Genomic DNA, 18,800 nt, shown 5'->3' with positions numbered 1-18,800 from the left:
TACAACCTGCAGAACTGTGAGCCAATTAAACCTCTTTCATAAATTACCCAGTCTCAGGTATTTCTTTATAGCAATGCAAGAATGACCTAATACACAAGGTATTCCAAATCCAGCTAGGTAGCATAGGTAGGAGAGGAAGAAAGGTAGACATAAGTAACAATATAAAACAGAATATAATAAGAATGCATGGATGCTGTGGGCATACTTCTCAGAGGAAGAGAGGCAAGTGAATTTACAGTGGACCCCAGTGTCCACAGAAAGCCACAGAGATTGGGTGGGGCTGATAGTACACTGAACCAATGAGTAGGGCAGAGAAAGATATTGTGCAACAAGCATATCCTAGAATTTACTAAATGGAATGCTTGTGGGGATAGAGAAAAAGGGAAGAGCAAATTTGAATGCTGAGCTTTTGAACATAGAAAGTGGGGGAATGGTGACTCTCCCAAAGCCAGAGCAGAAGCATCAAGTACAGTCGGACCCTCAGTACCCATGGGGGATTAGTCACAGGGCCCCTCTCTGATACCAAAGTCATTGGATGCTCCAATCCCTTATAAAAAGTGGCATAGCATTTGCATATAACCTATGCACATCCTCCTGTACACTTGAAGTCACCTCTAGATTACTTGTGACACCTAACACAGTGTCTACACATCACTTTATTCATGTAGATTCGAACACAGTACTCAGCACATGGCAAAGTCAAGTTTTGCTTTTTGGAATTTTGTGGGGTTTTTTTTTCTGAATATTTTTAACCCACGGTTAGTTGAATCCATGGGTGCAGAACTCATGCCAGCTCTGCTGTCTTGGTGGTGCTTTGATGAATTGGAGAAAAGGCAATACAACTGTAGTGAATATCTGCTGGTTTTGTCCATCAGGATCCATTCACCCATCTTGTCATAAAACAATGTCCAGATTCTAAAGCTATGCTGTGTAGGGTAATTAATTCACCTCTAAAGCTGCTGGCAGAAGCTCTCTCTACTCATGGCAGGGCAGAAAAAGCAGCAGCATGAGTACTTTTAGCTGCTGGCCATCAGTCCAATGCCAACAAACACAGGAGAAACAGATGAGAAAACTCAGGGCCCTGGATATATTGTGGGAGCCCCTGGGTCAACCAAACCTAAAGCCATTTATTCTGGATATTTCAGCTAATTAACTCCTTTACCATTTCAAGCAGTTTAATCTGTGGTGTTATGATTGCAAACACACAAACAAAATTCACAGAATACCCAAATGTTATAAACTGATAGGCTGGCCTGAGAATATGAGTTTGGGAAATCAGCTCAAAAAGGTGACAGATGAAGCCACAGAAGCAAAGAGGTCCAGGGAGAAAGAACAGAGAGAAAAGGAGAGAGCCAAGGCTGGGATCATAGGAATCATCACAGGTAAGCAAAATTTGAGTAGTAGGTGAGCCACAAAGAAAACAGACAGGCAAGTGACATGATTTGGATGTTTGTCCCCTCCAAATCTCACGCTGAAATATGATTCCCAATGTTGAAGGTGGGGCCTGATGGGAGGTGACTGAATTATGTGGGGGGACTCCTCAGGAATGGTTTAGCACCCTCCCCTTGATGATAAGTGAGTTCTCATTCAGTTCACAGGAGATCTGGCTATTGAAGAGAGTTTGAGACATCCTCCTTCTCTCTCTCTTGCTCCAGCTCTCACCATGTGATACACTAGCTCCCTTTCACCTTCCACCATAATTGTAAGTTTCCTGCAGCCTCACCAGAAGCAGATGCCAGCACCATGCTTCGTACAGCCAGCAGAACCATGAGCCAATTAAACTTCTTTTCTTTGTAAATTACCCAGTTTTAGGTATTCCTTTATAGCAATGCAAGATGTACTAACATGGAAAATAAGAGGAAGCCCAGAAAGTAAAGTATCAAAATCCCCAGGACATAGGTAAAGAGAAGAGTCAAGCTTTCTAATTTTCAGCCACTATTATCTGTTGTTCACTTGTTCCATGCTAGACAGTGTTCTGGCCACCATATATTTAAGAAATCCTTCAATCCCCTCACTTTTACTATCAGGTGGATATTATCATTATCACTGTGTAGATGAGGAAGCTGAAGCACAGCAGTTAATGAACTTGCCTATAGTCACACAGCTAGTAAATGGCAGAACTAGAATTTGGCCCTGGTATCCTGCCTCTAGAATTCACTTTGTTAACCAGTATACTCTACACTTCTCAACCTTCTGCATCTTTCTGGAACTGCTGCTAAGCATGCAAGTAAAGATTCATTTAACCAAAAATTTATCTTCTACATTCAGTCTGACTTGGATATCAGACTGAACATCCAATGACATACACACATTGTATATTATTCCCTTTTTATGGTACTCTGTTAAAATAAACATAGACTAGAGGCAGATAGCTTAGTCATTCACATCTTAGCATGAATTGGTTTGATTTAAAATTTTTGTCTTATACCAATGGAGGAACCTGGGCCCATATAGATGTGCTAAGTGTATGAGATGCTATACATAGAATAGCTCAGAGAAGAGAGGATTAAGAACAAACTTTTCCCCTTCACAAGTCTCTTGTGAATCCAGACTTTTTTTTCTCCTATCCAGTTTCTATTACCTGAAGTATAAGACTGCATGCTTCACTGGGCACAGGTTAAGAGGTCAGCATGAAGGTCAGCCTTTCTCTCCATGAGCCCAACCCCACAAGGCACTTATAGAAGGACAATCTTTGGTGTTTATTTTAAATGCGCATCTGTCGCACCTGGGATGAAGGGTTCTAGTAACATCAAAAATTAGTATGGCTATTATGGAAAATGGCATGGAAGTTTCTTAGAAAACTAAAAATAGAATTACCGTGTGATCCAGCAATCCCACTTCTGGGTATATATCAAAGGGAATATATGCCCTTTGGTATGTCAAAGAGCTATCTGCACTTCTGTGTTCACTGCAACACTATTGACAACAGCCTAGTTAGGAATCAACATAGGTGTCTATCAACAGATAAATGGAAAAAGAAAATATGGTATACATACATAATGGAATACTATTCAACCTTTAAAAAGAACAAAGCTCTATCATTGGCAACAACATGGATAGAATTAGAGATCATTATGCTACATGAAATATGCCAGGTACAGAAAGACAAATACCTCATGTTCTCACTCATGTGTAGAATCTAAAACAATTGAATTCATAGAATCAGAGAGCAGAATGGTGATTACAGAGACTGGGGGCTGGGGAATGTGGAGATGAAGGTCAAAGGGTACAAAGTCTCAGTTATGGGGGATACAGATTTTTTCTTTTTTGAGTAATGCATGGTGCATATAATTAATCATAGAGTATTGTACAGGTTTTGAGGTGATGGATATGTTAACTAGCTTTATTTAACTATTCCACATTGTATGAATAAATTATAATATCACTTTGTACCTCACAAATTTATACAATTATAAATTGTCAATTTACAATAAATAAAGGTTATAAAATGAAGGCAAAAATTAAAAATAAAAACTTCATGGGGTAGACTTTCCAAGTAAAATACCAATGGTAGAAAATATGCAGGAAAATAAATACTAATTGATTTTACTAATTTAAAAACCTAAGATAGACTATGAGCTAAGTTAGCTAAGTTTGTTTGTTTTTTGTTTGTTTGTTTGTTTGTTTCTTTTTTTTTTGAAACGGAGTCTTACTCTGTCATCAGGCTGGAGCACAGTGGTGTGATCTTGGCTCATTGCAAACTCCACCTCTCGTATTCAAGCAATTCTTCTGCCTCAGCCTCCCAAGTGCCTGGGACTACAGGCATGCGCCATCACGCCTGGCTAATTTTTGTATTTTTAGTGCAGATAGGGTTTCATCATATTGGCCAGGCTGGTCTTGAACTCCTGACCTCATGATCTGCCCCCCTCAGCCTCCCAAAGTGCTGGGATTACAGGTGTGAGCCACTGCACCCAGCCTGTTTGGTTTTTTTCAAGCAAGGAACCAGTTAGGAAAAAAAAAATATTTTCAACCTACATTCCTGGAGCCCCTATCTACCCAGTCTATCCCTGGCTAAGTCCTGTCTTTGCAACATCTTCTCACTCATCACTGCCTGTGGGAAGCCTCCCAGGATAAGCCCAATAGTCTACATAGCCCTGTAATACTCTTGATTGCAGGTTTTCATCATTTATTTCATATCCATTTTCCTGCCTGAACTTCATATCCACCAAGGCAAGGATATTCACTGTCTCATTCACCACCAGGTGCTACCCCTGGGACTTGGGTAGCTCTCATGAATGAATTAATAACTAAAAGTAAAGGATTGCTACTGTATGAATGATCTTACAAGTCAACAATAAAGAGGGAAACACTCCAATAGAAAAATGGGCAAAATTAGTATGTATATAAAAATAAATGTAAAATAAAATCATGACACCATTTTTCAGACATTTTCCCTCTCCTTTAAATTCAAAAACAAAATAAAATCAAAGGAAAACTAACACACACATCCCTTAGATGTGGGGAATGGCCACTCTCATAGGCTGCCACAACCTTTCAGTTGGGCACCTTGGCTCTATGTATTGGCTTCTTTAAAATGTGCCTGCCCTTTAGCTCAGCGATTTTGCTTTTAGGAATATGTCCTAAGAATATACACAAATATTTATCTGTGGAACAATCAGTGCATCATTGTGTATAACAGCAAAGAGAAATCCAAATAAGCAATAATAGAGGATTAGTTAAATTATGCACTCGAGTAAAATAGAATGATATGCAGCACTCTTAGTGAACATTTATTGATCCTTGTATGGGCCAGACACTGCACTAAGTACGTAGCATGCAGTGTCTGACTTAATCCTCAGAACACTTTATAAAGTAACTATTACTATTACAGCCATTTTCCATGGAGGGCAATTATGATTTAGAGAGATGAAGTAACTTGCTGAAGGTTACACAGCTAGGAAGTGGCTGAACAAGAAGCAGTTCCCAAGGCCAGGCCCTAGATCACAAAGCTATCTACCCCCATGTTAAATATGTCCAGTGCACCTTTAGTGACATGGAAAGGCGTTCCTTATAGGTTCCTTATAGGTTCCTGTGTTCCTTATAGGTTCACTTAAAAGATAAGAGTACAAGATCATATATAGTATACAATCACCTTTTAGTAAAATACATATTATACTAAAATGCATATCTGTGTCTGTATCTTTGCAAAAGGACTAAAAGGAAAAATTCACCTCTAAAGGTTCTCTGGGAGGCAGGGTCATGGGATAATGGGGTTTTTCTTTTATTTTTGCTTACTCCAGTGTTTCTTGGTTTTCTAGAATGAGAATAGGTCACTTATATGATACTTTTTAAATGTTTTAAGTTGACCTCAAAGTAGCCTAGAACTTCAGAGGTCCTTACATATTACCCAATCTAATCTTCTTCCTAGCAAGAAGATACAAGCCTGGAGAAATCAAGCAAGGGCCTCACAATGTCTTGCCTAATTAATACCCCAAGAGCCAGGATTGTGACGGGGCTGCCTATCCCTGGCCACAGGGTCTTAGCATCACCTTCACCCCAGGAAGGCACCTGACCGTGCTCACCTGCACAGTGAAGAGAAACACAACTCGGACACTCACTCATTCTTCTGAGCATTCAGCCATCTACCTTCACTCGCTATAACTAGCATCCTGAGTGACACCCTGCTGCCCTACAAAACAACGGTGCCCTGGGAGATGAAACGCCTGAAGAGCATGACACTGCAGCCTCCAACCAGCTCCGGATCATTCTTCCTAGACCAATGGCTCTGAACAGAGATATCTGGCAGCATCCCCCGGCAACATTTTCTGAAGATGAGGCCCGCATGGAGATTCTGACTCAGTGGGTATAGAGAGGGGCCTACGTCAGAATGTACTGAAAAACATTTCCATGCAATACTAATGTACATCCCCAATTAAGGAACCCTGGTCTATATAAATCTTCAAGTGTCAGTGTCTTAACTGGGAACTAGACACAGTTGTTTTCATCCTAATTTAAAACTCTGTCTGCTGTTAGGAAGAACAGATGCATCCCTTTCTGCCAGAAGCCTTGACGTGGATCAGGCTTTCTTTTTAGTTGTTTCTTATCCTCGGGAGAAGAACGTAGTGAAGGGCAAAGGGGGTGTTGGCTCACTCCCGCCACATTGCTCCAACACATCTGGCCGAACCTCCAGTCAGGCAATTGAGAACCCAAAGCTGGTCAGCAGTGTGTGGGCACAGGGCAGATGTGATAGCAGCTTGAGAGCCAGAACTGAGGACCAAGGCATGGTCCACGAGGGAGGCCGGGCCGGCCGTGGGCGCTCCAAGCATCCGCAAGGTTACAGCACACAGCAGAGCTCCAGAAGGAGCTTAGAACACCAATTTGCTCTTAGCGTTCATAACCAGCAGCAGTGGAAGCAGTTCAGAAGCAAACCTTCTCCAGAAACAAGATGAGGCTGGTCTTCTCTGCTTCCTCTTTAAAAAATTAAACTTGAAGGGGGCAAGAGCTGTGACATCCTCAAGGCTTTTGCTTTCTACCTGCCTCTTCCCGTTATGAAGGATTGGTGATTCAGGAATACTTCCACATTCTGTTAACATGGAGGAGAGAGAAGGGACTCTGGTTCCACCAGCCATCACTGCTAAAACAGGGCTCGAGGGGTCACCGACACCAGCATTCTTCTCACTGAGGAAGCAAGGTTGAAAGAAAACAGAAAGATGGCCCCATTGGAAAAAGAACAGAAAATGTTTACAATGAAGTGGGATGTAAAGGTAGAAAGTAGAAGGAAAGAAACACAAGAAAATTAAAATGCGCTTGTAAAACTGTGAACTACATTATGCTATATTACCAGTAACTTTAGTGACTGCTCACTTAGGAACGCTTTTCTTTTGCAAGAAAAACAGAGCCAGCTCTTTCTTAGTTGAATAATAACAGACAGAATGTTAAAGTCTGGATTGTGTTTCTTGGTTTTTAACATTGTTTATATTTGTTATTTGTATATATTAATACATAAGTAGATTTTAAATAAATCCTACCTGGGAACCATTTTTAGAAATTTGGGGTTTTTGGTTTTTTTTTTTTTTTTTTTTTGACAGTTCTATATTTAGCTAGACTGTTGAACTCGGTAAAATGTAGGGCTACGTTATGATTTTAAAGAACATTACAGCTAAAAACTCAAAATAATAAGTGTTTTGTTTAAAATCATAGCCAATTCTTCTGACATACGAAGTGACAGTCATTCCTCAGCTAAAAGAACGTGCTGGCCTTGCTTATGAATATATACAATTTGGATGATATTTTTATATGCTTAGTAACTTCACAGTACCCGGGACAGCTAGAGCTAGGGCTACCTTAACCTCTAGTGGAGTGCAAAGAATGCAACCTCAAGCCAGGGGCAGGTTTCAACTCCCCTTGCATATCCGGACTGAATATTCCCTGGTCTACACAACTTCCACAAAATAGCTTGAGCCACTCCCTTGGGCAGAGACCTAAGCTCTCCTCCTCTTCTCCTTCTGAAAAAATCTCCATCGACATCCAAGAAAGTTCAAACCCATCTCAGCCTTTCTCTGACTCAAGGCTTCTGTTTCCCAGCTAGAAAGCATTTGCCTCAAGGATTATATTAAGACAGCAAATATTGTGGGAAGAACACCAGCCATTAAGGCAGAAGGCAAAGGTTCAAGTCACAATGAAGTCACTTCCTTCCACATATGACACAAAGCCTCTCTGAGCCATGATCTGTCCTTCGTAGGCAGGGAGAACCCACTCTGTGTTGGGTACAAAGCCAATCGATGCCAAAGCACTCGCCACACCGCACGGTGCCTCCAAATACAAGTGAGGAGTGGAGAAACGAAGACGGACATCAGCTCTGTGCTATGCCAGCATCCCCTCCGGTCTACAGCCTTGTCCCCCAGGCAGTGAACCTCTCTCCCTGTGCAAGCAGGCTCAGTCACACGAACAGCAGGCCCTGAGATCCTCCACAGGAAACGCTAAGCAGGCTAGCTTCCTGGCTGCCCACCTGGAGGCCCTGCGAGCTAGCCTTGTTCTGCCAATGACTATGTGCTGATCCTCAGACAGCATCCACTGAGGTTTTCTCTGTCTAACATCTGCCAGTTAGTGGTGCTCCTGTTTTATGGATTTTCATTCATTGTAATCTTTGCTTGCTGCAGCAGGGGCTGGGTTAGCCCAAAGAGAGGGCTCTGCAACAACAGTGTTAAACAAATAGCACCAGGCCTGGTATTTTTAGATATGTTAAAATTCTCTCTAAGCACAGTGTGAGGGCCTGAAAAACTCAGGCTGTTTCCTATGGCTGGGCGAATACTGATAAGAGCTTTATCCAATTTATAAGGCAAGAGAAGGAAATAATCATGTGTGATGGAATTGGACAAATAATCCCGTTCCAAACAATTATGAAATATAACGTAATTACAGAAGACTGTGCCAGGGTCTGGAAGTACCAGATTTCTCTCTCTCAAGAATCAACAATAATCTAAAATTTTGATTCTTCCAGGCCTCATGAGTCACCAAAAACCGTAGGCAACTAAAAATCAAGACAAAATCAATATACACACACGTGTGTATGGCACAGACATCCTTTCTTTTACATTTCTGGGGACTGATTTCACAGTGCTCCACAGACACACCCCTGCATACCCCACCAAGTAGGAGAAAGCACTTCAATTAATGCCAACACCCCCCTCCAAATCCAATTCTGCATACCAAGGAGAAACTCATATTCTAGTTACGATTTCTTAGAGAGATGGGGAAGAAGTTTCATTATCGAAACCACACTGCAGAAATGGATGAAATCCCTCAACAGGATTTCCAGTACTCCACCCAGGAGTCTCCTCTCCGGCCACCAGCTCCGCCTTCCCCCACTCTCCATCCACTGCTATTCAGAGCAGGCTGACGCCCCTCAACTTCTGAGTTTTGTAACTGAAATCAAGACTTCTTCCTACCTGTAATGTCTGTTTACAAGATGAGACCCTGACTGCAGAGATCAAAGGTGAGGTGAGGTGGATGTTTGAAGCGGAATTCTTCGTGCTGCTGGGCTGTAGTCTGGCCTGCGGTTTGGGAAAACAAGGGAAGGATTAGAGGAGGCTGAGGATTATAGAAAGGAAAGGAAGGAAGGGGTTCAGAGAAGGTCTGCTCCTTTTAAGGCATAGACCTACCTCCTCACCTAACCCTGGATCCTCACTGACATCTTAAGAAAGCCACTAAGCCACATGGAAAGAAACTAGAAGTTATGGGTATGAGCTGCTGTTCAGTTTGGTCTTCATCCATTTGGCATCTCCCCATTTTCCAGCAATAACTCAGGAAGACTCAGGTACGTACCTACCATCTTCTCAGGTGTCTCCTCCAAATTGAGCTGCTCTTCCCTCCCCCTGGCGTCTAGTATCTCTAGTGTCAGGTGACTTTCCAGGCCCCCGGAGGAGAGAGCAAGACATTGGGGAGAACTGACCAGTGGCTCCAAATCTGAGGTACCTACTCCTTGCTGAGACAGTTCTTTATTCTCGCCCTGAGCTTCTTCCCCACAAGCCCCACCCTCCAGGTGGGCACACCACGAACTCTGTGCAGCGCTCTCACTTCACCCACAAGAGAACAAAAGTTCTGACCAGACAGCTGTGCTCACCACCACCTCCTCCACAGCAGGTTCCCGCCACGCAGCCTCCACAGGGCTGGTCACATAAACTACCCTTCACACTGCTGCCAGGGCAACAAACCTTAGAAAAACAGAGGTTTTCTAAGATTAAAACCTCTCCATGCTCACTCTCTCTCTCCCTCCCTTTCTCTCTCTCTCTCTCTCTCTCTCACACACACACACACACACACACACACCCCTGCATTTCTGCTTAAATGCCTTTAGTTCAAAAATTCCTTTTGCTTTTAGAGGAAAGCTCAAACTTTAAGTGACTTGCAAAGCCCTTCATGATTTGGTCTCTCCCTTTAACACCCTCTCCGCACTCCAGCACCTTAGAGCTTTCTTAGGTTCCTTGAGCAGCTAAACTCTATCTTGCCTCAGATCCTTGCATATGCTGTCTTCCTCCTCCTCCTCTTCCTCCTCCTCCTCCTCCTTCACGCTGCAAAGAACTAGTTCTTACCATCCTTCAGTCATCACTTCAACACCGTCTCCCCAGAAAGGTCTTCTCTGACAAGCCCATCTGAATCAAGTTTCCCAAACACAAACCTACATGCAATACTGATTCTGTGGCACAGCAACCTGTGGCTCCTAGCTTCATGGCTCTTACTGAAATTTGCACTCACTCACTTCTTTGTCCACTGTTTTATTATCCAATTAAGAAGCTTACTATTATTTCCAAGATGGCAGAGGGGATGATTCAGTCACCTGGCGTCAGCACCATGCATATGGTAGGTTCTCCAAATCATGACATTATCATATCATCATAACTTGTATTCCTCTTGGATCTTGCAGACAGACCAAATAGGAAATTATGCTGTATTTAGAGAACAGTGAAAAAAAAAAAAAGATGACAGCCTGAGTCAGGAGATTTGTAGTGCAAAGTCCTGTCCTGGAAATAAATGTGCATGGATGTGGTAGACAGGCTTACAGGGTAGCTCTTAAAAGCCCAGATGATAAGTCTGGGCTTGATCTGGCTCAATGCCTGAGAGGAACAATGATATAAACTAGAGGGTATCGAGAGACTAATACTGAGTCAAGGCAGGCCACATGGAGGAGTGAAGCGCTCCGAGCCTGAACTGGAGAAGAATAAGGTAACACAGGGTAATGTCTTCTCTATCATAGGAGGAACCACCAGATCTAAAAGGCAGATGTTTGTTCCTGTGGGCAAAACTGGGTTCAGTTGGTACAAGCTTTGCCCCAGTACGAGAATAAACATGTCCAATAATGAAACTGATTACCGCATGAGGTAGTGAAGTGCTGGTGGCTAGAGGTGATGGGCAGGGGACAGAACAAGGTGGTTGGGGAGATCATTTCTATATCCAGCAGGAGACTGGATTTTGATGATCCTTTTCCATTGCAACACTCAAAGCTCAATGGAAAGTCATCACAAGTTTTGAGCCAAGAGTAATGTGATTTTTAAAAAATGATGTGTTGTATCAGAAAGATCTGTGAAAGGTTTTGTAAACTAAGAAGTTTTCAGTACCAAATGAAAGAATTAGAGGCACCCTGAGATATCAGAAGACCAGGATGGAGAATTATTACTCCAAATGAAATTTGATTTGACCAAAACAGTGTAAGAAAATAGTGTCTGCAAGATTTGTAACAGCTATCAAAGTCTCCAAGATAAAAACTTTCCTTCGGACTAACATCTTTAATGATAAGTAGATGAAGGTTTCTAGCTACCTCAGATATTTTAGAACATATTTCAATAAGGATGACCCTCACCTAAACATTGTGTGTGGGATACTCAATTACAGCCCTGTTCAAGATCAAAAACTTAAGGGATGTCTGATGTTTACATAGATTCCAACTAGCAGTTGAAGAGATTTCTGTGCTATAAGTAATTAAAATAAGGTTCTCTTATGCCATATTTAAGTTTCTAAAGGAGGCTTAAGTAACCTCTGCTATATGTAGTGTGGTTGGTTTAAAAACAAAAACACCTTATTTTAAAATGTCTAAGATGCCAGCTTCCTTTTTGACTCACCATCACCTGAGAGTTTTTTACCTGTTAAATCATGGAGGAAAAGACAAAGTTTCACAAAGTCTGTAATAGTCCGGTTTTTTTGTTGTTGTTGTTTTGTTTTGTTTTTTGGGACGGAGTTTCGCTCTTGTTGCCCAGGCTGGAGTGCAATGGCGTGATCTCGGCTCACCACAACCTCCATCTCCCAGGTTCAAGCGATCCTCCTGCCTCAGCCTCCCAAGTAGCTGGGATTACAGGCATGCATCACCATGCCCAGCTAATTTTGTAGTTTTAGTAGACACAAGGTTTATCCATGGTCAGACTGGTCTCAAACTCCCAACCTCAGGTGATCCACCTGCCTCAGCCTCCCAGAGTGCTGGGATTACAGGCATGAGCCACCACACCCGGTTAATTTTGTATTTTTAGTAGACGGGGTTTCTCCATGTTGGTCAAGCTGGTCTTGAACTCCCGACCTCAGGTGATCCGCCCACCTTGGCCTCCCAAAGTACAAAGTGCTGGGATTACCGGCGTGAGCCGCTGCGCCCTGCCAGGAATAGCCAGTTCATAAAGTGCCCAGCCCTGGGCAGTGATCACTGCATCTGCTCCATACTCTCCCTTTCTTTTTCCTTTCCTTTTCTTCACCTATGTGACTGGAAAAAAAGGGTCTCTGGAGTAAAGATGTCACCTGTGAAACTCTGGGTGGTGATTCAAACATTTGCAAACATTCTGTTTTTGCTCAAGGGCGGTGGTGGTTATAGTTTCAGCTTGCCCTACATACACATGCACACGCCCATGTCAGCTGGTGCCTTCTCCATACACACAGGGTGGAACTTGCACCTGTTGCCAGCTGACTTAATTCTCTTTTATCGTTTAAAGAAAAAACAACAAACATGTTTTCCACCATTTTCAGTTGAAGAGAATGTTTTGCCTTCTATAGGAGAAAGGGGTTGTGAGGGAGGGGAAAATGTTTAAGAGCAAATCTTCTACACAGCTTCCTTCCTTCTGGCCATGACCAGGTCAGTCAAGCCAACAGTAAATGGTAAATTCACATTTATGATGCGAACCAAGGCCATCACTAATAAAACTGTAACCTCACTGGTGGAATACTGAAATATGTCTTGACATCTTTGCAAGAGTTGTAAAGAGAGTCTGGAAAAGAAAAGGAAAGCCCAAGTGTTCTTTTTGCATTTTCTTTTTGCATTTCATTCAGCAAAGACTTTTTGAAAACTTAGTAGAGGGTGATACCTGATTTATTTAGTCTGCAGTGTGGCCAGCCTTTAAGTACATGAAGTAATCCCATCCGAACAATACCACAAGTACCTCAGGTGTCTCAGGTAACCAGTTTGGAAACAGCTAGAGGGCTTTGTGTTAAATATCAGAAAATATTCATAAGACACCATAACAACAGAAACAGAGTCGAACTAAAACTTTGTGGCAAAGCCAGTATGTAAATCACAGCTGGTGATTTCTGTTAGGAACTTTGGTTTGGGAGGTTTCACAGCTTCATCTCCAAAGTCCCGATTCAAAACCACAGTGTTCAGCAAGTCAATGAGATTTCATGCTTTCATCTGAAACCCACACCGACAAATGCATCTCTTGATGCAATTCAGGATCTCAGAATCTACACTAAAGAACCGAGCTAACCCATGGAACGCAATCTCAAAGCCTTGCTCTTACCCAGAGAAGCACGGTTGCCACTTAAAGATTCAATAAAAGGAGAGGTAGGGAAATGCCTGCTGCAACAGCCCATTAGTTGCTACATTTAAACCCCTACCACAGTAACCAAATGTGATTGAGGTTTCAGAAGGAAACCTACATGGTATGAAATGTAGCAATTATTGGTCTAGAAATATAGGATGTTATTCACTGTCAAGTACTTTCTCGGTGAAACCCCGTCTCTACTAAAAAGTACGAAAAACTAGCCGGGCGAGGTGGCGGCGCCTGTAGTCCCAGCTACTCGGGAGGCTGAGCCAGGAGAATGGCGGGAACCCGGGAGGCGGAGCTTGCAGTGAGCAGAGATCCGGCCACTGCACTCCAGCCTGGGTGACAGAGCGAGACTCCGTCTCAAAAAAAAAAAAAAAAAAAAAAAAAAAAAAAAAAAAAAAGTACTTTCTCTAAAGGAGGGGTGGGGGAATTCTTACTGCAAAGGTAGGTTACAAAATTTTTTCACCTAGAAATAATTTAGAAACTGGCTGGGGCACAATCTCATAATGTCTCAGGTGCAAAAAGTTTCTGATGCACCGGAAACAAAAGCTGGCAAAACAAAAGCGACGTCAGTGTCTCCCTGTCCTACCAATTCAAGGGTGAATGTAAAGGGAGAATTTTTTGTTAATCCCGGGATTAGTGAGGGAGGCTAACCCCTGAACCAGAATTACTGAGGGGCATAGAAAGAAAATGTAAGGGAGGAAAAAGGAACATTTTACAAAAGATTTCCGTTGTAACGACCTTCAGACCCTGGGGCTGCAGAAAGGAGTAGGCGGCTGCTGTGCCCGGCCCCTGCGCGTCCACGCGTGGGAGGCGAGGCCAAGGCTGCCAGGAGGCGCTCCCGCACCCCAGGTGCGCTCCTCCAAGGAGGCCATGTCCCCACCCGCCTCCGCTGGCCCAGTTTTTCGCTGTTTTCTCGGCGCACCACGGCGCCTGCAGTTAGTAGGCAATCCATCCCCCCGCGCGGCAGCGAGTTAAGCTGCAGGCCTTTTGTAATGGCCTCAGGTGTGTGCTGCCGCAAGCCGCCCCCCGGAGAATCACTGGCCCGGCCGAGAGGACTAGGAGCCAGGTGTGCGAGGCCGCGGGATCCCAGCCGTTCCCGCGCGCCCATCCAGCGCCCCCTGGGTTAATAGGCCCCGCTCCCCCACACCACCAGGCTTGTAGCGAGGCCGGAATCAGGGCCCTACCTCGGAGCTCCCCCTTTAAGAGAAGGCGTCCAGAGGGCGGAGCCAGCTTAAAAGCGGGTCGAGACAGTCACCTGTGGTTAGGTAAAGACACGAGAGAAATGGTTAATTCCTCAGGTGCCCCAAATCACAACAGAGCTTGGGAAGGAGGAACAACTTGACAGAGAAAAGGGGACAGGACGTTGATCAGGGAGGACGTCTGCAGAGCCTGGGGTTGGGGGATTGGGTTCCAACCAGGGAAGGTAATTCTGCAAAATTGGAACGCACAGGCCCTCTGTCTGTAGGCAAGTCTGACAAAAGGGCACAATCCAGGAAATGGAATTGAGATGCGTCCCCTGCCTCTCAGCCTACTGACCCACTTTCCTCCGGCTCCGTCTCCCCCAGATCCATGCCCCTCCTTAAATCTTCCTGCTAGCCCAGAGGGAGGAAGGATGAGGCCTGGGGATCACAATGTAGGTGGAACGAGCAACCTGGGTCTGTTTGACAGTTTCAGAAGCACAGAAGCCTCTCTCTCTTTCCCAAAAAAAATCCTTTCTGAGCCCCCCTCACTCAGTCCCACCGTACATACACAATGCACCTAAAGAGACCCCCAACTCCCTGTCAAGGAGCCTGAAATTCTACACGTAGTCGCTCATTTTGTTTCAAGCACAGAAAACATCTGCACCTAATAAAAGATGTTAGTGTGCCATTCTAGAAAAGAGAAGCCTTTGATCCATTCTTTGGTGTTAAAGCTGCGGCATGAAGTATTTTCCCAGATTGCAGTCTGTTATCTGAATGGGGCAAAGGTTCCGTAAGTGAAGGAAATATTGAAAGAAAGTTCTGGAGCGTGCAATCCTGTCCAGTTGAAGTACCGCAGGAAGAGGAAGCACGCGCACACATATGTACACACATACACACTCATACATGCAAATCTTCCATGACTGTGCCTCAGAATCACCTTAATCAATTGACAGAAGCAAAATGTGACTACCATACTTTTGTTACATCCATCAAGTGTCTGTAAAGAAACACAAGTCATGCGATCCTTGACTGGCATGGCTGCCTCTGCCCTGCAAGTGCCCATGGCAGCAGGGAGTTGCAATGGTACCAGCATGGGCTTTGCATTAAGTATATTTAGATTTGAATCCTAATTCTCGCACCTTCTGACCCAACCGCCTGAATTCAAGTTCTGGCTCTTGCTCTCAGAAGCTGCCTGGTCTTGGACAGATGCCCTGACTTTCCTGCCCCTCTGTTTCCTCGTCTGCCGTGAGTGTAGTAACCTCAGACAATCCATGCAAAGCACTTAGCGTGGTGCCCACCACGTGCTCCATAAAAATGAACTATCATCATTTCAATTATTAACCATTAGATTTTGGGAAATTTTCCTGCTTTCAGCCTCAGATTCCTCATCTGTAACGCGGAGATTATCGTATCTACTTTGACAGGAATGTTGTGCAGGTTGAAGGAGATATTACGTAGGAGAGTTAGGGAGCACTCAACAGATGACAGCAGTGATGGTGATTAGGAGAATGAGGATGAGGATGATTTTGATGTTAAATATGTTCTAGCCAAGCCAGAATATTCACAGGTACCAGCCCAAGCCCACCCATTAACAGGAAAGGTAAGCACCCATTCCCCCCTCTCTCTCCCTGGATGGTGACAATATTTGTCTCATCAGGTGGATTCTCTTTGGCCAAATTAGTTTTATGCGATTAGGTCTGAAACTACATATGACATAACCCAAATTCAGGGAATCTCAGCTATTTGTTTCTTTCCTTTTTCCCTTTTCTCTAAGCTCTGATGTAAGATAGTGTCTCAGAGAATTGACTCATCTGCCCGTATTTGTTCATTACAGCTGTTGCTAGGAAGTTATTATGTAAATGGCCCTGCTCCTCAATCTCCATTATGCTTTATTCTTGTTATTGTGTGATGGAATTAAGTGCTAGCCCTGTACTGAGTTTTTATTAGTCTTTTTATACTTTCTTATTTTTCTCTCCTTCTTTATCAGTCCCTTTAGAAGTTAATCCTTTTAAGGACTTTAAAGAAGATGCAGAAATTCTTGAGCATCTTGGTGGGGAAGGGGGTGGATTTCAAAGTGGCTTGAGCCTCTCCTTCTTCATTGTGTTGATATTTAGTACCTGGCTTCTTTAGTTTTCAAAAAATCAAATTTAAAACATCATCATGCTCCTATAAGCTTCACTACTTCTGATAATCAAAGAGCAGGTTTCAACATGGATAGGGTAGTGGTGTGCCACGTTCATTACCATCCCTTCTACTGGATTAGGTAACCGAGTCTAATAAAGATAAAAAGCTTCCAAGATAAAAGTATAAAACAAACACTAGTACTAAAAGTAAACAATAAATTAAATAACTAGCACAAAACCAATTTGGAAATATAGGACCAGGATGTTGCTTTATTTTTTGCCACATTGCAAAAGATATTTGTTATATGTTCCAAAGTGCAGAGTCAATATAATTTTCACCGCCTAAAGGTATACCACACATGTATGAAGATTTCAAAACCGGCCCAGCAGGCTTTCCAACAAATGGAAAGTGAAGTTGCACATTTCATTTCAGATACCTGTTTCTAAATCATTGATTTTTGTAGAAATGTCACACTGTACTGAAGAGAAGTCTCTCTTTCTCAATAAGCATACAGCCAACTTCCCAGAAAATGCCAACATGTTTAGTTAAGACGGAAAGCTTCAGAAAAGCCCATGAAATTCAACTCACTCTCCCACCTTATGCACACAATATCTAGTGACTTCAATTACGCACCAGTCTTCATCCCTGCACTTCAGGGGGAGTTTTAAGCCTAAAACAAGCAGTGATTTGGCGCTACCCCTGCTGAAAATTTGTGGGAAGAACAGTGGGAATCAACTACTTACTCTTTAGTTTCAATACACAGAGGAAAAAGGGTTAGACTTATTGCTCAGGGTAATAAGGCCAAAGCTGTAAGGGGTAAAAAGACTGCAGGTTTACACCTGTAGTTTTATTTTTCATGATGCTTTAACCTTCAAGCCAAATCTTCAAAGACTAGAACCAGCACTCTAAGAATAGAACACATGTTCAAATTCAGTGTTCCCACCAAAACTATGTACATTTAACTTAAAAGAAGAGATGATGGCTGGAAAAAAAAAATAGAGGAAACAAGAGTGAAAAAATCTAGATAAACGCTGAACTGAGTGTCTATGAGGGTTCATTATTACTATTTTCACTATTAATACTTTTGTGTGTGCTTGAGAATTTTCACAATGAAGTACTTCATGGAGTCCCTCTTACTCAAAAAAGATTGGGAATCACTAGACCGGAGGGTAGAACGGTGACTCAGGCATTTAGCTGGTGGAGGGAGGCAAGAATAGTTTCACTGAATAGTGCTTACATTTCTCTGAGGCTCTCGGGCATCAGCATAAAGATGTTTGGTTAAGAGGGCCATCCTTCTCCAGAATCATGATGGCGGCTTATGACTTCTCCCCACTGAAGGCTGAGCTCAATGTGCTTATTGGCCTAATGTCACTTTTAGAAAAAACTGGGGAGAAGACCCTTGACTATGGCTAACTGTATACAGCACAAAGCTTGATGTGGGGTGAATAAAACAGGCAGCAGGGGTGGAGACAGGCAGTAAATGCACTAAAGTGCTAGAGGTGCTATATTAGAAGGAATAATGGGGTACAGACAAGAGAGAGAATCAGAAAAAGTTTCCTAATGGAGGTGAATCTCTGCAACTTACTGCACAGCCTGCTGTACCTGTCCACAATACCCAGTCCATTGTAGGTGGTCAGTAAGTACTTATTGAATGTTACTGAACACTCTCACCACTCATTCTTCAAAAATTGTCCATGGCTCAACTCTAGATACAAAATGAAATCCAAATTCTTCAGCCAGTCACTCAGGGCCCTTCATAGCCAGGCAATATCCTCCTTTCCAATCTATCCAGACTTATCTCCTGCAATCCCATCTGATATAGCCTGGCTCTGTATCACCACCCAAATCTCATCTTGAATTGTAATCAAAATTGTAATCCCCGTGGGAGGCCGAGGTGGGAGGATCACGAGGTCAGGAGATCAAGACCATCCTGGTTAACACAGTGAAACCCCATCTCTACTAAAAGTACAAAAAAATTAGCCAGGCATGGTAGTGGGCACCTGTAGTTCCAGCTACTTGGGAGGCTGAGGCAGAAGAATGGCGTGAACCCGAGAGGCAGAGCTTGCAGTGAGCCAAGATTGCACCACTGCACTCCAACCTGGGAGACAGTGAGACTCCATCTCAAAAAAAAAAAAAAAAAAATTGTAATCCCCAAGTGTTTGGGGACGGACCTTATAGGAGGTAATTAGATCATGGGGCAGTTTCTCCCATGCTATTCTCATGATAGTGACAGTGAGTTCTTATGAGATCTGATGGT

At 43.2% G+C, this 18,800-nt stretch overlaps 1 long non-coding RNA gene across 1 annotated transcript; it reads right to left on the bottom strand.

The window, feature by feature from the left end:
* Nucleotides 1-5,141: 5,141 nt before the first annotated feature.
* On the bottom strand, nucleotides 5,142-11,721 carry LOC103883927. Its single transcript, XR_646318.4, has 3 exons — nucleotides 9,265-11,721; nucleotides 8,889-8,993; nucleotides 5,142-6,618 (listed from the first exon to the last, which is right to left on the bottom strand). It is a non-coding gene; the product is annotated as an uncharacterized LOC103883927 (long non-coding RNA).
* Between the last annotated feature and the right edge of the window lie 7,079 nt (nucleotides 11,722-18,800).

The sequence above is a fragment of the Papio anubis genome, chromosome 6 (assembly GCF_008728515.1).
Source record: "Papio anubis isolate 15944 chromosome 6, Panubis1.0, whole genome shotgun sequence".
Taxonomy (NCBI): domain Eukaryota; kingdom Metazoa; phylum Chordata; class Mammalia; order Primates; family Cercopithecidae; genus Papio; species Papio anubis.
Note: the sequence above shows the minus strand (reverse complement) of the source record. Positions and strands in the feature narration are given on the sequence as shown.